Source organism: Schistocerca piceifrons, chromosome 6, assembly GCF_021461385.2.
Source record: "Schistocerca piceifrons isolate TAMUIC-IGC-003096 chromosome 6, iqSchPice1.1, whole genome shotgun sequence".
Classification (NCBI taxonomy): Eukaryota; Metazoa; Arthropoda; class Insecta; order Orthoptera; family Acrididae; genus Schistocerca; species Schistocerca piceifrons.
In genome coordinates, this window is record NC_060143.1 from 347372582 (window position 1) to 347399961 (window position 27380).

The 27380-nt window shown below is 44.0% G+C and overlaps 1 long non-coding RNA gene across 1 annotated transcript in view; it reads left to right on the forward strand.

Annotated features, from left to right (window-relative positions):
* The window catches only part of LOC124802985, a 548870-nt gene that overhangs the window by 502939 nt on the left and 18551 nt on the right, over positions 1-27380 (forward strand). The window lies entirely within an intron of this gene.

Below are 27380 nucleotides of genomic sequence, written 5' to 3' on the forward strand. Positions count from 1 at the left end.
CAGCATGTTGTTCTCAATGGAGAGACGTCTACAGACGTTAAAGTAACCTCTGGCTTGCCCCAGGGGGTGTTATGGGACCATTGCTTTTCACAATGTGTATAAATGACCTAGTAGATAGTGTCGGAAGTTGCATGCGGCTTTTCGCGGATGATGGTGTAGTATAAAGAGAAGTTGCAGCATTAGAAAATTGCAACGAAATGCAGGAAGATCTGCAGCGGATAGGCACTTGGTGCAGGGAGTGGCAACTGACCCTTAACATAGACAAATGTAATGTATTGCGAATACATAGAAAGAAGGATCCTTTATTGTATGATTATATGATGGCAGAACAAACACTGGTAGCAGTTACTTCTGTAAAATATCCGGGAGTATGCGTACGGAACGATTTGAAGTGGAATGATCATACAAAATTAGTTGTTGGTAAGGCGGGGGCCAGGTTGAGATTCATTGGGGGAGTACTTAGAAAATGTAGTCCATCAACAAAGGAGGTGGCTTACAGGACACTCGTTCGACCTACACTTGAGTATTGCTCATCAGTGTGGGATCCGTACCAGGTAGGGTTGACAGAGCAGATAGAGAAGATCCAAAGAAGAGCGGCGCGTTTCGTCACAGGGTTGTTTGGTAAGCGTGATAGCTTTACTGAGATGTTTAGCAAAATCAAGTGGCAGACACTGCGAGAGAGGCGCTCTGCATCGCGGTGTAGCTTGCTGTCCAGGTTTTGAGAGGATGCGTTTCTGGATGAGGTATCGAATATACTGCTTCCCCTCACTTATACTTCCCAAGGAGATCACGAATGTAAACTTAGAGAGATTCGAGCGCGCACGGAGGCTTTCCGGCAGTCGTTCTTCCCGCGAATCATAAGCGACTGGAACAGGAAACGGAGATAATGACAGTGGCACGTGAAGTGCCCTCCGCACACACCGTTGGGTGGCTTGCGGAGTATAATGTAGATGTAGATGTACAGGTTTGATCTTCCTACTCATCTGCATTAACTTAAATTTTTACGCATTTAAGGCTAGCTGCCGTTCATGACACCAATTGGAAATTTTGTTCAAGTGGTATCTTAACTACATTCACTCAACTGTGGCACATTACCGTAAACGATGGTATCATCAGGAAACAACCGCAGATTGCTGCTCACCCTGACCGCAAAATCATTTATGTATATAGATAACAACAGCGGTCCTATCGCACTTCCCTGGGGCACTCCTGACGATACCCTTGTCTCTGATGAACACTCGCTGTCGAGTTCAGCATACTGGGTTCTTCAGGCTACCTTCCATTTGGAAAGCGGTTGCACTCAGCGACTGTTACATTGACTTTTAAATTATAGATTGCAGCAATCAGTCGTCCTTAATTCAATTTTATTGTGCAGATCTAAGTTTCAGCTAGAGGCTAGCCATTCTCAATGCACTATTTTTATTATTTTATTTATTTTTTTGATTTTTATTTTCGCAGTATTCAATGAACTGTGGGTGAAGCCCGATCAACAGGGACTTACATGCTTTGAGCGAAAATAATAGTGCATTAAGAATCGCTAGCCTCTATCTGAAATCTAGATCTGCATAAAAAAAATTTAAATACTGGGTTCTGTTATTTAAGAAGTCTTCGAGCCACCCACATATCTGTGAACTTATTCCACACGCTCGCTCCTTCGTTAACAGTCTGCAGTTGGGCACATTGTCAAATGCTTTCCGGAAATCTACAGCGTGGGTTACTAACTGTTGTCACCAAGAAGAACTCCGAAAGTATGATAGGAGTTGAATAGTTTCTGGGACAAATGTTGCATGGGACATCGGGTGACATAATATGACGTTGGTTTTTTGTTGATAGGGGGGGGGGGGGGGCGCTTCAGAGGTATTAAGGTCAACTTTGTTTTTTTAAATGGGATGTTATAGTTTAGTACTTATTTTCTGATAGCGGCTATCGAGACGAGTCCAATGATGTGTAATAGTAAGGTCTTTGAAGGTCAATGAAGGTCACAAATGTGGCATGAACGTCCGTTTACAGAAGGCTTTCGAAGTGATGACCACTGTTATCAATGCAGTGCTGCAATCTTGGTTCAAATGGCTCTGAGCACTATGGGACTAAACTGCTGAGGTCATCAGTCCCCTAGAACTTAGAACTACTTCAACCTAACTAACCTAAGGACATCACACACATCCATGCCCGAGGCAGGATTCGAACCTGCAACCGTAGCGGTCGCGCGGTTCCAGACTGACGCGCCTAGAACCGCTCGGCCATTTCGGACGGCTGCTATCTTCTTATCATGGATTGAGTGGTATTCCTTATCACATTGACACTTATCGAAGCACGTGCTCTGACAATTCTCTCTCGCATATCTTCAGGTGTATTTGGAACGTCTTTATAAACAATGTCTTTTACGGATCCCCACAAGAAAAAAATCCAAAGGCGTCAAGTCTGGCGATCGAGCCGGCCACGACACATCTCCTCCGCGTACAGTCCAACGATTTGGGAATTGTCTCTGCAACTCATTTCTAGTCATGAGCAAAAAATGTGCCGAACACCCATCGTGTTAATACCACATTCTGTTCCTTGTTCCTAAAGGTATTTCTTCCAATAACAGACCTAATGTTTCTTGTAGGAATGTGGAGTACTTCCTACCATTAATATTTCCTTCGATGAAATAGGGGGCCTATTATTCTGTCCTCCAGAATCTCACATCATACATTCACCGACCGCAGTTTTTGGTGTGCAACTTGCTACAGCCAACATGAATTTTCAGTTGCCCAATAATGCATGTTATGCAAATTAACATTTCCATGGTTCGTGAATGTAGTGTCGTCATAAAATCAAATCAAATTAATAAATGTGTTATCCCTCTGAATCTGAAGTTGACCCCTTTGGCAGAATTCAATGCGACACATACAATCCGTACCAGTTAATTCTTGGTGGAGACATATGCTAAGTAAGATTTTTAATGACGATTCAGAACACGAACAACAATACTCTGGCTCATGCCAGATTTCCTTGCGTTTTGACGCGAACTGAGACAAGGATCTCTAACCATAGTGGCAAGAGTACCCATTTCAGTTTCCTCGTTAGTATCTTTCCTTTGCCGGATATGGTTCCGATGCGTTAAAGATCCAGTTGTTCTCAATTTATCATACACTTATTTAAATGTACGATGTGTAGTGTGATTACGTTGAGGACATCTTCAGCGTATAAGCATCTAGCTCTCACTGAATTTCGTTAGCATTCTCCATAAATGAGAAGCATATCGACTTGTTCTTCGAAGGAATACATCATTCGCATTTACATCGAAAACTGTTCGGGTCATTCTTCTTCGCCGAGAGCACTGTAGCTGGATATTCCTATTTGGACGTGTTGCAGCAATGGCTGATGCCTCAAATGCAGTCGGACTCTCCGTTCATCTTTCAACAGGATTGGGCTCCACCCCATTTCCATCGTGAAGTTCATTGGTACCTGAACACGGAGCTGCCGCATCGATGGATCGACCGTGCTACAGAAGGGGACAACTGTTTCATGAGATGGCCTCCCCGATCACCAGATCTCACTCCGTGTGACTTTTCTGTAGGGACAGATCTCACTCCGTGTGACTTTTCTGTAGGGACACATTAAAGATCTGGTGTATGTACCGCCTCTACCTTGTCATGTAGCAGAGCTCCGAGAGATTATACGGGAAGCGATGCCACAGTCGACGCTGCCATGCTGTGACGGATACGGCAAGAATTCGACTACGGTACTGACGTCTATCGGGTAACTCATGGATCGCATATCGAATGTTTGTAAGAAAAACTTTCAGAATTTCTCTTCAAAATGCAATATGTATGACATCTGTACAATGTTTAGTTCTTGTGCAATAAACAATTGAACGTGTTCCCGGACTTTAATTACACCCTGTATTACCGTCACAAGTAAGTATGATGAATAGCGAGAGCCGGTGAGAACTTGTGTAGAACAAGTAGGAGTTTCATACGTCTGGAGGTCCCTTGCTTACACCTCGCTGTTGCAAACGGATGTTACACCACGACACAGACAAATTTGGGTACAGTGAGCAGGCACGTCAATGATCGGACGAACATTTCATAATTTCGTTAAAAAAATGGGGAACGAGGGATATTTGAACACGGACCTTCGCTTTCACAGTCCAACACTGTGACCATACAACTGCGACGCCGTGGCTGTTCAAATTCGCTCGATGTTGCACATCTTCAGCTTGGACCGTTCACCGTTTCCATTATGCATATGTTTTTCACAGTTCAGTACACCTTCTTCCTGTTTTCGTGTTTGATCTGTGTTCAGTTTATGACGGTCTGTCCACTGGACCATCTTACCACTAAATCTGACTGGGTGCGATGGGAGTTTCCCTTGTAAGTTGTTGTTTTCAGTCTGAAGACTGAACCTGATGCAGCCTTCCATGGTACTCTAGCCTGCGCAAACCTCTTCATCTACAAATAAAAACTGCGAACCATATCCATAACAAACTACTTCTGTAGTCATCTCCTTGTCTTCCTCTGCAATTTTGACCCCCCCCCCTCCCCAAATTCCCTCCAATACTAAATTGATGATCCTTTGATGTATCAGAATGTGTCCTATCAATCGATATCTTCTTTTAGACAAGTTGTTCCACAATTTCTTTCTCCCTAGTTCTTCTATTCAGTACCTTCTCATTAGTTACCTGACCTACCTACCTGATCATCACTATCCTTCTGCAGCACCGCATTTCAATAGATTCTATTTTCTTCTCGTCTGAATTGCATATAGTCCACCTTTTACTTCCGCACAAGGCTACACGCCAGATAAACGCCTTCAGAAAAGACTTTGTAACACTAAAATTTATATTCGATATGAACAAATTTCTTGCCCTTGCCAGCTACACTTTACGTCCTCTTCTTCGGCCATCATCGGTTATTTTATCGCCCAAACAGCAAAACTCATCTACCACTTTTACTGTTTCATTTGCTAAACTAGTTCCCTTTCCATTACCTGATTTAATTCGACAATATTTCATTACCCTGATTTCGATTTAGTTAATGTTCTTATATTCTCCTTTCAAAAAACTATCCATTACATTCAACTGCTTTTCGAAGTCCCTTGCTGTGTCTGAAAGAGTTATAAAGTCATCGGCAAACATCGAAGCTCTCCCAGAACTTTAATTACTTCTTAAAATTTTTCTTTGACTTCCTTTAGTGCTTGCTCAGTGTACAGATTGAATAACACTGGGGCAGGCTACCACCCTGTCTTACTTTCATCTCAGCCACTGTTTCTCATTCATGCCCTGCGAATCTTGTAATAGCAGTCTGGTTTTGTATTAGTTGCATATAACCCCTCGGTCCCTGTATTTTACCACTGTTACTTTCATGTCACTTAGTTACTCTGGTCCAGGTATACTGGAAAATTGAGTCTTTAAGGTGTACACAAGATGGGCAATAGGCAAGAATCCATTTTTCAGTTCCAGATCCATTTCAGTTAGCACAAATAGATGTTATAAACATGAAATAAGAGCTAGCATCGAATTGTAAATGGCCAGAATCACATATGGAATCTTTTTTTTTTTGCATTATTTAATACTAGTGAAGAATTCTTTGACTTCCAGTTGAATGAGACTGATGGAAAGCCGAGACGTTTCTATGAGATTCACACTCACCATCGTTCCCTAGCATGGCGAAAGTGAGTTCTTTAGAAATGTCACGTCATTCATTAGTGTCCGGAGCTCTTAAAGCATCGTAAGTTCTACTCGGCGCGGAAGCCTACGCGTAATCATATCAAGTTTGGACTGCTCGTAAATTTGTTACCTGACGTGATGAAGGTATAATAACGCCAGAGAACAGAAATCACTGTTTACTGGTACACCGAATAGCAGCGTTTTAATTATGATTCTATGAACTGTTTGATTTACTCTCTCTCGTGGCAGTGGATGGAAATAGCCAGAGGTCAGCGGAACTCATTTGCTCGTTGTTGCCACGCGATTGATTACATGCGTTCCAAATGGCATGCGGTCTAAATCTCTCTCTAAATATGATGTTCATTGGATGCATCCATCGTGCCTCGCACACCGACTCTACGAGAATCCTCTGGTCTGTTAGGTTTCATATAAATGTACTTTACGTAGCAACTGTTTTTTTTTCTCTTAGAAATATCAGTTTTTTTCCTTTTTTCTTCATAACACACAAAGACAGCTGCCTCAGACTCTTTCTAATAGTGCGCATACTTCATTCATGGTCAAATTCTTCAGAAAATCATGTAAAAAAAACGAAAATGCCGCTGATGGGCCAACCGGGAGCCGCCGACCGACCGCCGTGTCCTCCTCTGCCATTAGCGTGATTGAATGCGATATACAGGGTGTTACAAAAAGGTACGGCCAAACTTTCAGGAAACATTCCTCACACACAAAGAAAGAAAATATGTTATGTGGACAAGTGTCCGGAAACGCTTACTTTCCATGTTAGAGCTCATTTTATTACTTCTCTTCAAATCACATTAATCATGGAATGGAAACACACAGCAACAGAACGTACCAGCGTGACTTCAAACACTTTGTTATAGGAAATGTTCAAAATGTCCTCCGTTAGCGAGGATACATGCATCCACCCTCCGTCGCATGGAATCCCTGATGCGCTGATGCAGCCCTGGAGAATGGCGTATTGTATCGCAGCCGTCCACAATACGAGCACGAAGAGTCTCTGCATTTGGTACCGAGGTTGCGTAGACAAGAGCTTTCAAATGCCCCCATAAATGAAAGTCAAGAGGGTTGAGGTCAGGAGAGCGTGGAGACCATGGAATTGGTCTGCCTCTACCAATCCATGCGGTCACCGAATCTGTTGTTGAGAAGCGTACGAACACTTCGACTGAAATGTGCAGGAGCTCCATCGTGCATGAACCGCATGTTGTGTCGTACTTTTAAAGGCACATGTTCTAGTAGCACAGGTACAGTATCCCGTATGATGATAACGTGCTCCATTGAGCGTAGGTGGAAGAACATGGGGCCCAATCAAGACATCACTAACAATGCCTGCCCAAACGTTCACAGAAAATCTGTGTTGATGACGTGATTGCACAAGTGCGTGCGGATTCTCGTCAGCCCACACATGTTGATTGTGAAAATTTACAATTTGATCACATTGGAATGAAGCCTCATCCGTAAAGAGAACATTTGCACTGAAATGAGGATTGACACATTGTTGGATGAACCATTCGCAGAAGTGTACCCGTGGAGGCCAATCAGCTGCTGATAGTGCCTGCACACGCTGTACATGGTACGGAAACAACTGCTTCTCCCGTAGCACTCTCCATACAGTGACGTGGTCAACGTTACCTTGTACAGCAGCGACTTCTCTGACGCTGACATTAGGGTTATCGTCAACTGCACGAAGAATTGCCTCGTCCATTGCAGGTGTCCTCGTCGTTCTAGGTCTTCCCCAGTCGCGAGTCATAGGCTGGAATGTTCCGTGCTCCCTAAGACGCCGATCAATTGCTTCGAACGTCTTCATGTCGGGACACCTTCGTTCTGGAAATCTGTCTCGATATAAACGTACCGAGCCACGGCTATTGCCCTGTGCTAATCCATACATCAATTGGGCATCTGCCAACTCCGTATTTGTAAACATTGCACTGACTGCAAAACCACGTTCGTGATGAACGATGAACACTAACCTGTTGATGCTACGTACTGATGTGCTTGATGCTAGTACCGTAGAGAAATGAGTCGCATGTCAACACAAGCACCGAAGTCAACATTACCTTCCTTCAATTGAGCCAACTGGAGGTGAATCGAGGAAGTACAGTACATACTGACGAAACTAAAATGAGCTCTAACATGGAAATTAAACGTTTCCGGGCACATGTCCACATAACATCTTTTCTTTATTTGTGTGTGAGGAATGTTTCCTGAAAGTTTGGCCGTACCTTTTTGTAACACCCTGTAGGGGGGTGTGTGTTCAGCGCATTGGTCTCCCGGCAGTTGTCGGTTTCCTTGACCTTGGGGCCGCTACTTCTCACTCAAGCAGCTTTTGAGTTGTCATCACGAGGCTGAGTGCATTCCGTTGCAATCCTCCAACCGAGGTAAAATCCTTGGCAGGACCGGGAATCGAAGCCGGGTCTTACGCATGGTAGCCATATACAACACAACACCCCAGTCCCCGAGCGTAGAAAATCTCCGACCCGGCTGGGAATCGAACCCGGACCTTCTGATTGACAGTCAGTCACGCCGGCCACTCAGCGAAGGAAGCGGACAGTGGGAGTAACAGAAATACCGGAAGTACGCTGCACGGTACAAATGTTGATGTTGGTGATGCCAACAGGATAAATACAATATTTCAGCTATCATCATCCTTCGTTGGTTTGACATCAAATGGTTTAAATGGCTCTAAGCACTATGGGACTTAACATCTGAGGTCATCAGTCCCTTAGAACTACTTAAACCTACCTAACCTAAGGACATCACACACATCCATGCCCGAGGTAGGCTTCGAACCTGCGACCGTAGCAGCAGCGCGGTTTCAGACTGAAGCTCCTAAAACCGCTCGGTCACAGCGGCTGTTAGACATCAACTTCGTAAAATTCTTAGTCTGCTATATGTAGGTAACGTGAAGGTGGAGTAGGCAATGGGAGACTGAAGATGATGGTCGATAAAGATAACTTTTGGGGCTAACAGTAAATTATTTTGTCGAGGCAGCAATAATATGACAGCAATGGTATCGCAGCAATGATAGCATGGCTGGAAACGAAAGACATAGAATTCCGAATGGCAGATGAAAGAAGCATTGACTAGCAGAAAATGCACAGAGGTCTTGTAATTTTTGCTATATTTCGAGGAGTAGATGGCTTATCGTGTTTCGTTAGATAATCGCACAGTGTCCTGAACATATGTAGTGGCTCTAGTAGGTACTGGTGAATCGAATTATTTGAAGTGTGCAGCCAATCAAGTGCGTGCGTTTCCCACTTCACATATATACAAAATTACACTATCTGATTGACATTTAGATCTACACACATACCCCGTAATCACCGTATGGTGCATGGCGGAGGATACCTTGCACCATTGCCTGTCATTTCCTTTCCTGTTCCACTTACAAACCGTGCGAGGGCATAACGACTGTCTACATCTCTCCGTTCGAACCCTAATTTCTCTTGTCTTGCCTTCGTAATCAGTATGCGTAATGCACATTGGCGACAGCATAATCGTTCTGCACTCAACCGCAAATACCAGTTCCCTAAATCTTCGCAGTAGCGTTTCGTGAAAAGAACGTCGCCTTCCATCCAGGAATTCCCATTTGAATTCAAAAAGTATCTTCTTAATGGTCGCTTGGTGGGCGAACCCACAAGTAATAGATCTAACAGAACGCATCTGAATAGATTCGACATTTATTAGCCGGGCCGCTGTGGCCGAGCTGTTCTAGGCGCTTCATTCTTGAACCGCGCTGCTGCTACGGTCGCAGGTTCGAATCCTGCCTCGGGCATGGATGCGTGTCATGTCCTTAGTTAGATTTAAGCAGTTCAAAGTCTAGGGAACTGATGACCTCAGATGTTAAGTCCCATAGTGCTTAGAGCCATTTGAACCATTTTTTGACATTTATTAACCCGACCTGGTAGTGATTCTAAACATTCGAGCAATTCTAAAGAAAGGGGGTCGCACTATTGTTCTATACGCGGTCTCCTTAAAAGATGAGCTACACTCTTCTAGAATTCTCCCAATAAATCGAAGTCCTTTCGCTTCCGCCACTACCGACCGTATATTTCATATCGCTTTGCAACGTTTCGTCTATATATTTAATTGGGTCACTGTGTCAAACAAGACATCTATAATACTGTATGCTAACATTAGAAAATTGTTTTTTTTCTTTTCATCTACTTTAACTTGCATTTAGAGCAAGTAGCCTTTCACCACACTAAATAGAAATTCCGCCTAAGTCGTTCTGTATCATCGTAGAGTCACTCGACGACACTTTACTATACACTACAGGGTCGTCAGCAGTCACAGGTTACTGCTCATCCAATCCTTCAGATCGTTTATGTGTTTAGAGAGAGCAACAGCAGTCCAATTACTCTTCCGTGGAACACCCCTGACGATACCCTCTGATGAACACGCGCTGTCGAGGTTCTGTTGCATGAAAATTCTTTGAACCACGCACGTATCTGAGAATCGAGTCCATATTCTCAGACCTTCGATAACAGTCTGCAATGGAGCACCGTCAAACGCTTGCCGGAAATCTAGGAACGTGGAATCTGTCCTTTGCCCTTTATCCGTGGTTCGTAGGACATCGTGTGAGGAATGGGCAAGCCGATTTTTGCACGAGTGATGCTTTCTAAATCCTTGCTGACTTGTGGCCAGGAACTTTCCTGTCTCCAGGAAATTTGTTATATTTGAACTTAGAATATGCTCAAGAATTTTGTAGCACACCCATGTTAAGGATATTGATCTGCAATTCTGGTGGTACGTTCTTTTCTCTTGTTACATACAGGCGTTACCTCACTTCAGGCTTTACGCTGGGCGAGACATTCACTACAAATGCGAGCTAAGTAAGGGGTCAATGCCGAAGAGTACTGTGTCTGTAAAACCGAAATAGGATTACATCTGCGACTGGAGACCTACTTGTTTTCAACTCTTTCAGTTGCTTCTCTACGCCAGGGATATCTATTTTTTTGTCCTCTGTACGTTTGTCTGTGAGACGGTCAAACGATGGTATGCCTGTACGATCCTCCTGCTTGAATGGTTTTGGAAACGCTAAATTTAAAACCTCAGCTTTCCTTTTGCTGTGTTTTATTGACAGCTGGCCGCGGTGGTCTAGCGGTTCTAGGCGCTCAGTCCGGAACCGCGGGACTGCTACGGTCGCAGGTTCGAATCCTGCATCGGGCATGGATGTGTGTGATGTCCTTAGGTTAGTTAGGTTTAAGTAGTTCTAAGTTCTAGGGGACTGATGACCACAGATGTTAAGTCCCATAGTGCTCAGAGCCAATATGTTGTCTAAATCTTTCCGACCGAGTGAGGTGGCGCAATGGTTAGCATACTGGAGTCGCGTTCTGGAGGACGACGGTTCATACCCGCGTGTGGCCATCCTGATTTAGGGTTTCCGTGATTTCCCTAAATCGCTTCAGGAAAATGCCGGGATGGTTCCTTTCAAAGGCCACGGCCGACGTCTTTCCCCAACCTTCCGTGACCCGATGAGAATGATGACCTCACTGTTTAGTCCCCCTCTCCCAAATCAATGAACCAACGAACCCGGAAAGCGCTCTCTCCAAATATTGACAGTAAATCTCTCCGTGATGCACAACGCCTCTTTTGTGACGACTGCCAATGGAGTTTGTTGAGAATCTCGTCCGCCGACTAAGCGATCTTGCTACAAAGCGCACCGTTCTCTCTTTTCTATGAGTCCTACCTGGTAAGGATCCCACATTGAAGAACAGTACTCAAGAACCAGTGGAACAAGCGCCTTATAAACGACTTTCTTGGTGGATGAGTTAAATTTCCTAGACATTGGTCCCATGAATCTCACTTGGACCTGCTTTTCCTACGATTTGTTGTATGTGGTCATCCGATTTAATGTCGCCCTAGATAGTAACTCGTAGATATACTGTACCACCATCAATAGCGTAATTGTACAGTATGGCTTTGTTGTAAGCGCAATTTGTTACATTTATTCACCTTCAGGGTCACTACCAGGGCCTAAACCATTCACCAAGCCTCTGCAGGTCTTTCAGCGAATCGACTATGTCTTCTGGCGTTGCCCATCTTCTGCGAACTATCTTAACGAGTATCCAATGCTTTCTACTAGCTCATTTATACACATCGTAAACTGTAACGGTCAGCCGGCCGCTGTGGCCGAGCGGTTCTAGGCACTTCAATCTGGAACTGCGCGACCGCGACGGTCGCTGGTTCGAATCCTGCCTTGGGTGTGGATGTGTGTGATGTCCTTAGGTTAGTTAGGTTTAAGTAGTTCTAAGTTCTACGGGACTGATGTCCTCAGATGTTAAGTCCCATAGTGCTCAGAGCCATTTGAACCATTTTTTATAACGGTCCTTTCATATTTCCTTGGGGTACTCCCTTACATCTGTCAATTTTGTTCCGGTAAGCGCGACGTGTTGAGTTCTGTCTACAAGGAAGTCTGAGACCCAGTCGCAAATCTGGTCCGATACTCGACAAGCTCGTATTCTTTTACAAAACGGCAGTGCGAGACGGTATCGAATGCTTTCCTGAATTCAAAGAACATGGCATCAACCTGAGCGCCGTTTTCTACTGCGGAATGGATCTCATGGATAAACAGAGCGAGTTGAGTTTCGCAGGATCCATGTTTGAGGAATCCATGCTGATTTTTATAGAAGATGTTTTCGTTCTCCAAAATCTTCATAATTCTTGAGCATAAAACATTCCATAATTCTACTCCAGATTGACTTCAGTAAAATAGGTCTACAATTGTGTGAATCTGTTCCACGACCCTTCTTATAAACGGGAATGACCTGAGCTTTTTTCTAGTCAGTCGGTACCCTCGCTGCTCCAGCGATCTACGATAAAGTACTCGTACATGAGGAACAAACTCTTTCGCGAAATCTTTGCAGAATCTTACAGGTATCATGATGCCTTTCCGTTGCTGAGTGATTGTAGTTGCTTTTCTGTTCCGCGTTCGGTTATAGCGATGTCTGCCATTTCGACGTTCCTGCTTTCTGACTACTTGGTAGCATTGCAGACTAGTGCCATCATTAGCCTCACATTTTTCACACAGCATTCTCATTTAAGTGGATGTGAATTTCGCTGGGAACGCACTAAATTTATTTTATTGACTTCCCACGTATCTGTGGTAGGTCAGGCAAGCGCTCTGAAGCTTGGCACACAGCCAGCGAGGGTGCGCAAACTCCAGATTGTAGCTTAAACCTCATTTGAAAAATTCCTGCATTAATCGAGCAGATTGCAGTTTCAGTTCATTTGGCAGATATACGACCCGGAATAGTCGGGCTCTGCGGGGTAATGCTGCGTGCACTGGGGTCCGAGTTCTGCGGCCATGCCAGCGCTCTCCAGCGATTTATGGCACCTGGAAAAAGCCCCATGTGGATTCACAGACCCTGCGTACCGGACAAAAGAGAAAGCAAGGCGTAACGTGAAACGTTCAGCTCCAGAAACTGGTAGTTTACTATGTACAGTATTGACTTTTTCTTTTCTGTATGCTGCAGTTTTCTGTCTAATACAGATTTCAAGATGGTTAATTAAATTAGACAAAAACAATTATCAATGAAAGTTATATTTGCGATCTTGACTATTAAAGGATTTTTTTCTGAATCCACAACTTTCAATTTTTTCTTTTCTTTGTGGGTGGGGGACAAGAGGGTGGAGAGGGGGGACAAAAGTCTGCATCCTGTTATTATGCAAGGTTTATGCAAGGTTTATGTCTGTTGGATTTGAAAAAAACCGTCTGTGTGGGATGTATGCAGATAGTTCTGCATCAGTTGCTACGGTGCATTACTGGCTTTGCAGCCATCATATTCAAGTACAAGAAACTGTTCTTACAGCAGTTGAGAAGGCAGAAGTGGCAAGGTGACGTAATGTGGTGTGAGGTACCAATGATAAAAAAAGAAAAATGGCTCTGAGCACTATGGGACTTAACTTCTGAGGTCATCAGTCCCCTAGAACTTAGAACTACCTAAACCTAACTAACCTAAGGACATCACACATATCCATACCCGAGGCAGGATTCGAACATGCGACCGTAGCGGTCGCGCAGTTCCAGACCGTAGCGCCTAGAACCGCTCGGCCACGCCGGCCGGTTACCAATGACAGATAATTTGTTCCGTACAGGTATCATCAGAAATACCGTCTAAATTGTGATCCTTCTTCGAGATTGTCTGCTGCATTCGGAAGCTGTGCGCTAAAATGATAATCTTCTGTTATTAATATTAGAGTAACTAAACAGCGTATCTACTTGCATTTGAAATTAAAGCATCTCTCAGCTGCATGCTGTTATGCCATTACTTCACAAATATTAATAACCAGACTATCTAAAAGCCAAAAGAAAGTCATTTAAATAACTATCTTACAAACATTAAAAGGCATGATTCTAAGCTGCGCTAATGTTTTAATTAAAACCGTGAACAACACTCACCTAAAACTATTAAATGAAGTTCACTGCGCCGGCTGCTAAAGCTCTATATCAACCATATATTCATAAAACCGTCTGGATAAAAATCCGGTCTTGAGAATAACTAAAAGAAACTGTGGGAACCTGGACAGAAAATTCGGGAAATTAATCCACAGCCACAACGGAAACGAAGTCTGACAAACTGAGAAAGAAAACCAACGAAGAATTACAAATACCTTTGAACTGTTTAGCAGCAAGTAGAGCACAGCGTAGAGCGATGCGTACACAGTATCGGCCAGGGCGCCAAACAATTGAGTGGTTTAACCACAAGTGGCACTATAATTACTAAACGACTGATGGCGACATGCAGCTGAGTCAATACAACTAAAGCACAGCAGATGGCGCTAGTGCTCTACGTTATGGACAAGGCTAATACGGAACTGATTAACCTGTTAAGAAGGATAAAATTAGACTAAAATTGAAATTGTTGAACATTTAATGATTTTACCTGTCAGTTCAAAGGTTCCTACAATACTGTTTAGTTATTATGAAGACGAGATTTTCATTCAAACGATTTTGTGTTATGTGGTTGAAACAAAGTTTTGTAGCCGGCGCAGTGAACTTCGTTTGTCAGTTTTACATAATCTGATGATGCCTAATCACAGCGAAACGCATTATTTTTAAATAAAAATAACTTTGCAAGTGTGACTTGTATTTTCAATATAATTAACTAATTGACCATTATCATGTTTATAATATGTCTAACTGGCGAATTGATAGATCGGCGTTACCCATGGAGGTAAAAAAGGAAGGGAGTTGTCATTACTCATTACGTTACAAGTATGAAGCCGGCGTCCCCCTTCCTATATAGTCCAAAACATCAGGTTCACCTCGTTTATACCGCCATGATTCACTGCAATGATACTTCCTCATGACGTCACATTCACATACCGGTGTCCAGTTTTAACCTTTGGGGATATCTATCGAGTTTTGTAGTCGTGTCATAAACAACATCTGGTGCTTTGATTGTATGGAGACGTATTTATTTCATCAAAAATGCCATCTTACATCGTTTACAGATGTACTAATTGATCCGATCGTAATCTAAAGTTTATAGGAATCACATTTCATTGGTAAGTGGAGCCGTTCTAGCAACAATTTCATTTGTTTACATGGATTTACCTTTATTTTTTCCTCCGGCATCCGTGCCACACTGTATCAACGGTGTCGTCCCTGCATAACACATGGTCACCTAACCGCGCTGACTGTTGGTGCAGCATCTCATGCCCTAAATTCCTCCCACCAATAACTATTCATTGTTTACATTTCCTTCCTATTTTTTAAAGATTCTGGCTAGAACAGCCGGTGACATCGGTCGTGTGTGTGCGTGTGCGTGTGTGTGTGTGTGTGTGTGTGTGTGTGTGTGTGTGTGTGTTTGTATTTGTGGGCGCGCACTTGGCTCCCTTTCTTATGAAATATTTGACCGAAAACTTATGTAGACACTCTTTTCGTCGTACCTGCTTGCTACTTGGCCCGTGAGTAGCAATCTATCTCCTTCAGGGCATAGTTATTCCTTCACGAAGTTTGTTGTAAAGAATCCATGTCACTTCGACAGGAACAATGATGTACATAATTAATAAACCAGACGAAAAAAATGAGTATCATTAGCCGCATCAAGGCTCTCTGTAGCACAAACAAGGATCGCAATGCTGCAACCAAAAGTTTTGATGAGTTACCTAATGATATAAAATACTTGAAAAAGAGTAAAGTAAAATTTGAAACTCAACTGAAGAGTTTTCCCTTTGACAACTCCTCCATTTCGCAGAGCACTGCCTGTTATTATAATCCGTAAACGGTAATGGGGGAGAATTACTGACTAGGGTCTGTATGTCTTTAATTTAAAAACAGAAAACTGATAAATGATCAGCAAGGAGGCATATTTACAAAAAAAGTAATGTAATTTAAAATTACTTGTTCCACATCATTATGATTTACCAAGCAAGCGATACATGTTACATGAAACTAACTAGCTATTGGCCGCGGGGCATTATGGGAATTAGTATGGTTTGGCTTAGCGACGAAGCCCACTTTCATTTGGATGGTTTCGTCAATAAGAGAATCCGCATTTCGCGATTGAGAAGTTTCTTCATCCTCGACCGATGACTGTGTGGTGTGCAATGTCCAGTCACTGAATGATCGGTGCGATATTCCTTGTTGGCGCATTATCTCCCGAACGGTACGTGAAGGTTTTGGAAGATGATTTCATCCCCATTATCCAGCGTGACGCTGATTTCGACAAGATGTGGTTCATGCAAGACAAAGCTCGACCCCATGGGAGCAGGAAAGTATTCGATATCCTGCAGGAGCACTTTCGGGACCGCATTCTCGCTCTGGGGTACCCAGAGGCCACTGGCATGGGCCTCAACTGGCAGCCATAGTCTCCGGATTTTAACACATGCGACTCCTTTTAGTGGGTCTATGTTAAAGACAAGGTGTACAACAATAACCCCAAAACTGTTGCTGAGCTGAAAACAGCCATTCAGAAGGTCATCGGCAGCATCGATGAGCCACGTCATTCCCAATGATGGCAGGCCTATCGAACATGTCACAACCTAAATCCGAATATTAGTGACGATTAGATGTTGAATGAAGTGTGCACACTCCGTAGTTTGTAACTAATTTTCGTTTTTTGTCATATAATTCAATAATGTACAGACTTATAAACGCTGGAAAACTCAAAATGGAATTCCAATGTAAAATGAAGCAGATGATAAAAGTAGACGTACATTCCAATTGCGATACGTTTGGTTATTCCTGAAAAACGTACAGTTACTGGCGAGAAATATTCAGAGAGAAAGAAGCAAATACCGTACTGTTGGAAAGCCGGCCTATATATTGCACTGATTAGGCTACCATTGCTAAATAACTGACTTACATACTTGTTAAAGCAAAATATCCATTTTACAGGGTCTGAGCGTTTGAGACCATTCCCTTGATCACTTTTACAAATACAATATTGCGCAATATTGGAGCATGTTTAAAAAAATTATATCTTTTTCACTATTGGGTGACACATGGTAGGTAAAATTTCAGCGTGAGAGGATGTGTAAACTACAGTGAGACTAATGCACTGACAGTCTACTAAAGTGAAAACTTTATTCTGCATGGAGGTATTCCTCTACATATAGTTCTGTTCCTTTGACATTTCAATAATCATTCATTTTGTTGACATGCGTAAGATACGATAGCATGCCTTGCTTCTTTCCTCGTTGCACACGTTTAAGGTCTAGCAAAGAACACGTAGGTTTTTTTTTTCCGTTCTTCAAATGTGAACATTAAAAATGTTGTGCATACGAAATGAAAGCTGAAAATACAACAAACAAGAAACAGTACCAGCAATCAAATAAGCATTGTTTCACAGTTCCAGCTTAATTTTCTATCGATGCAAATACAGTAGAAATGGAATTAATGGATTACGAAAGCACGCGTCTCACACCACTTCCTTCCCTTCTTGGTTATCTGAAATATATAAACATAAAACAAGCTACACTAACGAGGTCAAATGTGTCGTATTACTTGAGCAAGTAAGCAATCAAGAGCAGAAAAAGGTTGAAAACTGCATTGAATAAAACTTCCGGGCTGAGAGCCCGTGTCGATCCGTAAAATTTCTTCTTCCTGACGTTTCGTTGCCAACTGCGGGCAAAATCTACCGAGGTGAGTCAGCGATAGTCGCTGACTCACCTCAGAAGATGTTGCCCGCAATTGGCAACGAAACCTCAGGAAGAATTAATTTTACAGATTGACCACGGCCTCTCAGCCTGGAAGTTTTAACTAATGAAGACGCCGGCCGTGAAGACCTACGCGTTATGGTTGAAAATTGCGTTCCTGGCACTGTGTTATTCATGCCAGCACTGTAATTTTCAGTGTTCAAAACAGTTGTTGCGTCCACACGACAGAAATAATGAAGAAGAAGCAATCGTAAACAGTGCTCAAAAATGTTAAAAAAAAATGGCACTGAGCACTATGGGACTCAACTGCTGAGGTCATTAGTCCCCTAGAACTTAGAACTAGTTAAACCTAACTAACCTAAGGACATCACAAGCATCCATGCCCGAGGCAGGACTCGAACCTGCGACCGTAGCGGTCTTGCGGTTGCAGACTGCAGCGCCTTTAACCGCACGGCCACTGCGGCCGGCCAAAAATGTTCAAATGTGTGTGAGTTCCTTAGGGACCAAACTGCTTAGGTCATCGGTCCCTAGGCTTACACACTACTTAAACTAACTTTAACTTATACTAAGAACAACAAACACGCCCATGCCCGAGGGAGGACTCGAACCTCCGGCGGGAGGGGCCGCTCAGTCCGTGACACGACGCCTCCAACCGCGCGGCCATTCTGCGTAGCGTAAACAGTGCTGCGCTAATGTTTTGGGCTATTTAAAATGGCAGCAGGTTCCGCCCACTCTGGCTGCAAAACAAATTACAGCGTAAGTCTACAGGGCCATCTCACTGCTTTTCTCTTTTTAACTCCATTTCGTGACGTTCAACCTTTAAACGTGAGAAAGTTTATCGACGCCTTTAGATACGGTATAGTATACGATATTAAGCGGGTAAGATTGGAATATAAACCAAAATATATGGAATTTATTATAAGCTGATCAGAGGTACTAATTGTTCAGATTTCATTTGAAATTCTATATGTGATCTTTACGTGTAGGCGTGTACAATTTATTTTTGCTTTTATGCAAGCCTACAAAGGAAATTAATCGAAACTGGATAGAGGTCAGTTTTAATTCGCATATATCCGTGTAGGCATACTACAGCATCAAAACGAAACAGTCACAAAGTGTGACAGATCAGTTATTGCTACGTAGCGATTGCTTATATCCCATATACGAAAATTGTGTGTGGTTACGTGGCAAAATCTTATGAAACTGTGCCGGGGCTTACCACGGACCAGTACAACGTCTCGTTTCATTCATAAACATAAACAAGGAAGAAAATTTCGGGAACACTCCTCTCAAGCTGAAAGGATTTAATGCGGTTGTTATTAAATAATTATTGATGCAGAGGTAATCTTGACTATACAATTCCTTTAGAGGACTTTTCTTGCTGCATCTTTAGTGTTCAGAGAGTCTTTATAAGAATTAAGAGCACTACGTTATGACAACAGTTAAGAGACTAAAGCCCTCACGTAAGGCTGTGTATTTCAGAAAATTACCCACCTTCCTTTCATTTATGGTACAGCTGTAAACGATATTATAGGCGATATGAATATGAGAAGGAAATTAACTTAACGCTAAAGGAGAATCAGAGATAAAATGATATGCATAATTATCTGAAACTAATGTCCGGAATAGATTAAAAGCAATGAGTTGCTTTCTTAGGAGTAAGGTGGGGAAACTTAAAACTCTTAGACAGTATCCTAATAATAGTGTTACACCGTTCCCTACTGTTGTGTTATGACATTTCACTTTCACAATAACAACGACTGTGAGAATTTGTGAACAGTTCCTCTTCAAGACTCAGTTAACCTCTTCTTTCAGTGTGATCATACAGCAGCTACTTCCGTATTAAATCTCAACTACGGAAGTTGTGGGTGAACTCTGCTCACAAGGAGGTACCTAGGATCTGAACTTGGCGGGCGGGGCATAGAACAAGAACTCGCATTACTTTCGCGTAAAAAAATTGTTTAGCTCAATGAAAATGGCCCAGTAGCTTTCAAAAATGGTTCAAATGGGTCTGAGCACTATGCGACTTAACTTCTGAGGTCACCAGTCGCCTAGAACTTAGAACTAATTAAACCTAACTAACCTAAGGACATCACACACATCCATGCCCGAGGCAGGATTCGAGCCTGCGACCGTAGCGGTCGCTCGGCTCCAGACTAGCGCCCAGAACTGCACGGCCACTTCGGCCGGCTGCAGTAGCTTTGGTTCTGAGTGCACTTCCTAACAGTACCTATTACAGGCGCCGCCTTTCTTCACATCGATGCAGCACTGATACGTCTGTTCGTGTGGTGGCAAACTGCGAGTTTGTCAAGGTCATTTTGTGGCCCGCTACTAAGGGGCGCCCATGGATACACCACACGCCGAGTATACAGTCGTCTTCCGAACATCAGCCAGATATTACACATGAATCATTTCGTCTCCAGCAGAGGGACGGTTTATTTTATGACTGGACACACCCCTAAACCTCAATAAATACGAAGATTAATGTAGGAGACGCCCTCTATCGGGCTGAAAATCCCTACTAATTCGTCAGGATGCAGACCAAGGAAGTTTGTGCCGTCGTTAGACGCAGTAAAATATTCAAAATTATTCCATTTATTACTGAAAAAACGAATCGTTGCTGCTTCTTTTGCGTCGACTGGCTGCTAGGCAATGCGGAGAAAAATCTGCCGAATCCAACATTGGACTTATGTCTGCTTAGGGCGCTGCATCAGCTTCGGAGTGGAAGTCGATGACATCTTGATGCGGTGTTTTGACGCCCGCTGGCGAGGTAGGCACGTGCTGTCGGCAGCTCGGCTCAAAGATATCAACAAGACGTGTGTGTTTTGATTCACACGCCGTTGCGGGGAGTACTCGATCCCTCCCAGATCACGGTCCGCGTTGTCCTCTCAGGTTGACGGACATGTTGGATGCTGTGCAGTTGTGCTGAATGATGAGCCTGGACCGCTAGTACGGTAGCCATCAACACCTGTGCGACGCTGGAGTTTAGAGCACCTTCTGCCCTGGCCCGGAGTCCAGTTGGTAGAACCATGGGCTACCTATCAGCGCTGGATTCTGTGCTGACGTCAGTACCGTACTCCCTCAGCCGTGGATTTGGTGGCTGATCATCACACAGGGCAGCAAGTAGAGGACCAACACTGAAACAATCTCACACACAAGATGTTGCCATACTAGAGCCAGAGAAACGAGTGTAAACGATAAGAACGCCATCGATCGTACTGATCGAGTGCCAAAAGCCAGTGGGGCGCATATGTGTGTCGCCGCGGAGAGGTTCTACTCTAAATCGTCATTCGTATTGGCCGAATTGATTCTACTCTTGCAGAGTTGTCGGAGGTCTTCAGTTCCGCTACATTTTCTGAACAAAGTTTTTGCAGGGTCTTTACTTCTTTGTCAAACTCCTGCTAGCCGTTGCTGCGTCGTATCTAGTGTCTCTTATGCAGTGTTTCGGGTGTAACGAAGGCAGTTCGGTCTGCTGAGTTGCTCTCAGTCTCTCTTAAGAGTGTCGAGGTGGCCGTACCGTCCGGTGTGGCCGAACGGTTCTAGGCGCTTCAGTCTGGAACCACGCGACCGCTACGGTCGCAGGTTCGAATCCTGCCTCGGGCATGGATCTGTGTGATGTCCTTAGGTTAGTTAGTTCTAAGTTCTAGGCGACTGATGACCTCAGATGTTAAGTCCCATAGTGCTCAGAGCCATGTGAACCATTTTTTGAGGTGGCCGTCTTCCTGACCCAATATCTTTAGCATTGTGTAACTGGAGATTTAGAATTCCCTGAGCATTTGATGTTCACATGCCCACCCCGAGTGCAAAGTAGGAGACATAAACCCCCTAGGGTAAAATGTTACTAATTAAGAAAGTCAACACATTAAAGTTTTTCAACACAGTAACAAACGATATATGTAGGAATGAACTAAAGAAGTTCATTGTAGGTATTAGACATATACATGTGAGAGACATTAGCAGAAGAGATGGCGTATGCGAATGATGAGGTGCGAAAGGACAGCAGTAATACCGTGGAGAGGAAACTTCAGGGTCACAAGTATCGAAAAACTGTGCGATCAGTGCTATGTTGTGTTGTGTCTGGTAATAAAAGCGTATGTAATTGTAGTTTGATATGAATACTCGTACATTAGTTGTTACTGATAGTATTATATTGTCATTTAGAGTGAATTGGGAGAAGATGGCAATCAAGGAATGATGGCTGTTTGCTCGTTTTACTTCACCCCGTCAAGAGAGCAGGGCACTCAATGATTCACAACTTCCTTGAGTGCAAGTCTCGAGCGACAGGTGCAATTCTAAACGATATTTTTCGTCATTGGGAGCAAAAAGCTGTGGCAAGTATTAAAATTTAGGATGTAAAATAATCGCAGATATATTTAAAAACAATAAATGTGACTTCTGTGTTTTACCAGTTCTAATGGTGTGTTCAACATGTACTATATATCTTGAAGTATGCGTGCGTCCGGTTACTTTCCGTTCTGTTTGCTGCCATGCTGTATTGCAATTGCAACTTGTATCTCTTTCCCGTCCCCCCCCCCCCCCCCTCCCCAATTCCATTATCTGAGAAAGAGGGAAGAAAGCCTCCATTCAGCGATGGAGACACATAAAACTGGTGGCATTAACTGTTTTCCACCTTCTCAGGAGCATGGGAAACCATATTGGACATGCGTAACGATTGTGTCGTAAAGCAGTAAATATCATCCATAGAACAGTCAGTATTTGCAATACAAACTTTTATTTTGTAATAGTTGACCATAAAATATATAATAAAATTGGTGACGATATCAAACTTATTTTGCCATTTTCGGGGTGAGATGCAACTTGTAGCAAAGGAAGTTACTACGGGACATAATTTGTCACATACGTCGGTTTTCAGTTTGAAGAAATCTTGCCAAACACTTGTGATTAATCTCGTTTTGAAAATCTCAAAATATTACGTCATAATTTAGAAGCAATAAGTATGGCCTCTTCCGCCGAGACATATAAAAATAATCGTAATGACGCTATGTTTTGCGGAGTCGCTCAACAACTAGACATTGAATTATAATTACAATTTTAAATGCTTCAGCATAGACGTACAGGCATTATACGAGGGTCTTCCATAAGTAATGTAACACATTTTTTTCACGTCCAATTTCACGAAGTTCGTTCCAATAGGGAGGGGAACGGGGTATACGAAACCTTTATAATGGCTTATGTAACAGAGGTGCTTTCCAAGCACAAATCTGTTACTGAATTTCCTTTGGCGGAAAACCAGAGCAGCGAAGATATTTATAGGCGCTTGCGGAATGCCTGCGGAGACCTGGCAGTGAACAAAAGCACCGTGAGTCAGTGTGTGAAGCGTCTGTTATCAACCCAAAATGAATTACGTTCCTTTTACTTGCAGTGCACTAACTACGCGTACTTTGTCATTTCGCTCTTTTGCCCATGTTGCGATAGACCAGGGCGCGCTACTACACTCTCCCGCTCACCAAAGCGGTCTCTCGGTGAACATGAATTAATTGCATCCAAAGTGGGTACCACGCGGAAGTGCGGGCGGGCCAGCGGAACTTGTCGCAGTCTGCACTCCCCCCCTCCCTCCATCCCCACGGTGGAGACGGAAGCGGCAGTTAATGGAATTGGAGAGCTCTTGTGCTCGCCGCGTTATCTTAATCCGCGCGACGGCGGAGAGGGGCCCCGTATGCTGTTATCTCGCATCGAAGGAGCAGCCTGGTCTCAGCCGCGCGACATTAAACGGCGCCCAGGGGTTTGCACATGTATCACTACGCTCGCCTGCAGACAACAGCCAAGACACTCTTCTAGCGATACCTGTGTAAGACTGCAGTATGGTGTGTTTCTTCCGCGAAAATGTCAGTCTTCAGTACCAAAAATAAAAATGAAAAACCTTCTTGTCTGTCTATTCGAAGACACTAATCTCCGAAACTACTCTACGAATTTTCGTGTGTGTGGTTGTCACAGGTAACTTCACCGTAGCTTGGAGCAATGTATAGGTTTTGTTCATCAGAAAAAGGTATCGTAATTTAAAATTTTTTCCACAGTAATATTACAAATACGAAACTTACTCTGTTACGTTTCCACGACTAAACCGCTCACACAAATTTGGTGTGGAGACGAGGAAGAACATAGGCTACATTTGAAAGTAAAAAATAAATAAAAAAGTAAAAAAATTCCACATCTAAGAGGGTGATGAATGGAATGGAACATTCTTTTTTACGACAGTAAATATAAGCCACGTTAAAAAATTGTTAAATTTACTGCATAACGCACAAGTTGTATAATGTATAGTACTGTGCTAGCACAATGCGCGCTCCTGCACAAGAATCAATGTACACATCGCTCGACAGCGGCGCTGCTAATGCGGCCTCATCGTGCATTGTGACAGCCTGTTGGGGAGGGGAGGGAGCGAGAGCGGAAGACACATCGCGTGTTGTGTTTGCCCGAACAGGCAGACACATGGGGACCTACTTGCAATGATACTCGAGCACAGCTGTGGGTGACAGCTAGTACAACAATATGATACGCACCATTTTATTTCATGTAGGTGGTGTTCCACATTTTGTAAGTACACAACTGCCCATTAAAATTGCTACACCAAGAAGAAATGCAGATGATAAACGGGTATTCATTGGACAAATATATTACACTAGAACTGGCATGTGATTACATTTAACGCAATTTGGGTGCATAGATCCTGAGAAATCAGTACCCAGATCTGGCCGTAATAACGGCATTGATATGCCTGGGCATTGAGTCAAACAGAGCTTGGATGGCGTGTACAGGTACAGCTGCCCATACAGCTCCAACACGATACCACAGTTCATCAAGAGTAGTGATTGGTGTATTGTGACGAGCCAGTTGCTCGGCCACCATTGACCAGACGTTTTCAGTTGGTGAGAGATCTGGAGAATGTGCTGGTCAGGGCAGCAGTCGAACATTTTCTGTTTCCAGAAAGCCCCGTACAGGACCTGCAACATGCGGTCGTGCATTATCCTGCTGAAATGTAGGGTTTCGCAGGGATCGAATGAAGGGTAGAGCCACGGGTCGTAACACATCTGAAACGTAACGTCCACTGTTCAAAGTCCCGTCAATGCGAACAAGAGGTGACCGAGATGTGTAACCAATGGCACCCCATACCGTCACGCCGGGTGATACGCCAGTGCGGCTATGACGAATACACGCTTCCAACGTGCGTTCACGCGATGTCGTCAAACACGGATGCGACCATCTTGATGCTGTAAACAGAACCTGGAATCATCCGAAAAAATGACGTTTTGCCATTCGTGCACCCATGTTCGTCGTTGAGTACACCATCGCAGGCGCTCGTGTCTGTAATGCAGCGTCAAGGGCAACCGCAGCCATGGTCTCCGAGCTGATAGTCCATGTTGCTGCTAACGTCGTCGAACTGTTCGTGCAGATGGTTGTTGTCTTGCAATCGTCCCCATCTGTTGACTCAGGGATCGAGATGTGGCTCCACGATCCGTTACAGCCATGCGGATAAGATGTCTGTAATCTCGACTGCTAGTGATGCTAGGCCGTTGGGATCCAGCACGGCGTTTCGTTTTACCCTCCTGAACCCACCGATTTCATATTCTGTTAACAGTCATTGTATCTCGACCAACGCGAGCAGCAATGTCGCGACACGATAAACTGCAATCGCGATAGGCTACAATTCGACCTTTATCAAAGTCGGAAACGTGACGGTACGCATTTCTCCTCCTTACACGTAGCATCACAACAACTTTTCACCAGGCAACGCCAGTTAATTTCTGTTTGTGTATGAGAAACCGGTTGTAAACTTTCCTTATATCAGCACGTTGTAGGTGTCGCCACCGGGGTCAACCCTGTGTGAATGCTCTGAAAAGCTAATGATTTGCGTATCACAGCATCTTCTTCCTGTCGGTTAAATTTCGCGTCTGTAGCAAGTCATCTTCGTGGTGTAGCAATTTTAATGGCCGGTAGTATAATTAAAAATATCACAGCTCCACCAGCAAGAACTGCTAATAAATAGAGCTTTATTACAGCCAGATCGTCACGAAGTAACTTAAAGTGGTTTATAACGACTTACGTGACAATGTCAAAACTTTGGCGTCAATAAGTACTTTTTTATTTATTTAATCGTATGGCTAAGGGCCGCCGTCGGACACACCGGTCGCCGGGTGCCGGTCTCTCAATCTCACGCCACTTCGGCGACCTGCAGTCGATGGGGATGATAGGATGAGGACAGCACAACACCCAATCCCTGGGCAGAGAAAATTCCCCGACTGAGCCGGGAATCGAACGCGGGCCCAGAGAATTGACAATCCGTCACGCTGACCATTTACCTATCGGGGGGCGGACCTCAATAAGTACTGCAACAATTTTTTTTTCTGAAAACATGTTGGTTCTATTGAGAATTCCATACAGCATATTATTTGCCATTCTTTTGGCTACAAAACCCTGTATTGCAACATGATCTTCGTTAAATGCGACGGCCTTACGCCTCCTTACTGGGAGAGCCTGTATGCCCGCATGTTACCACTGTACTGATCGACATCGGAGCCAACTTCTTACTGCATCAATAACACCCACACCATCTACATATTGATTCCCACGCAATGCATTATTCATTAGGCCACACACATAGAAGTCGAAATGTGCGACATGCGGGCTGCAGGGTGGATGAGGAAGAACAGTGAAGTTTTGTGAGCTCCACTCTGGTGCGCAGACTTAAGTGACACCTTGCGTCTTCATGGAGAAGGAGAAGTTTGTTTACATTTTTGTGGTGACGAACACGCTGCAGTCGTTTCTTCAATTTCCTGAGGGTAGAACAACACGCTTCAGAGTTGATCGTTGCACCGTGAGGGAGTACATCAAACAACACCTTCAGAGTCCCAGAATGCCGTTGCCATGGCTTCAGCTGTTGAGTGTGCGGCTTTGCACGTGGTTGGTGTGACGCCACTCCACGGATTGCCGTTTTGTTTCTGGTTCGAAGTGATGAACCCATGTTTCATCGCCTGTGTCGACGTTCGACAGAAAATGGTCACGATCAGCCACCTAACGTGCAAGCAACTTCGCACAGCCGGCCGTTGGGGCCGATCGGTTCTAGGCGCTTCAGTCCGGAACCGCGCTGCTGCTACGGTCGCAGGTTCCAATCCTGCCTCGGGCATGGATGTGTGTGATGTCCTTAGGTTAGTTAGGTTTAAGTAGTTCTAAGTTCTAGGGGACTGATGACCTCAGATGTTAAGTCCCATAGCGCTCAGAGCCATTTGAACCATTTTAACTCCTTCGTTGCTTTTCATGGTCTTCTATTAGGAGGGGAGGAACACAGCGGGTTCACACCCTGTGCGTACCCTAATTGATGGACGAGTGTGTCAGTACTACCAACAGTATTTGCGCAGCGAGGTGTTTGATTGTGATTTGCCTGTCACCTCGAACGAGAGTGTCCGCACGTTCCAACAATGCAGGAGTCACATCTGTGTGCGGAGGCCCGCACGCGGGAAATCGAACAGGTTTGCGCGATGTTGTTGCGGTGATAACACACGTCTCGCCCAACGACTCGCCGTCGTTTTATTCACTGACAGGTCTCTGTAGACGTTCTGCAAGCGTGTGAGAACACCTGCAATGCTCC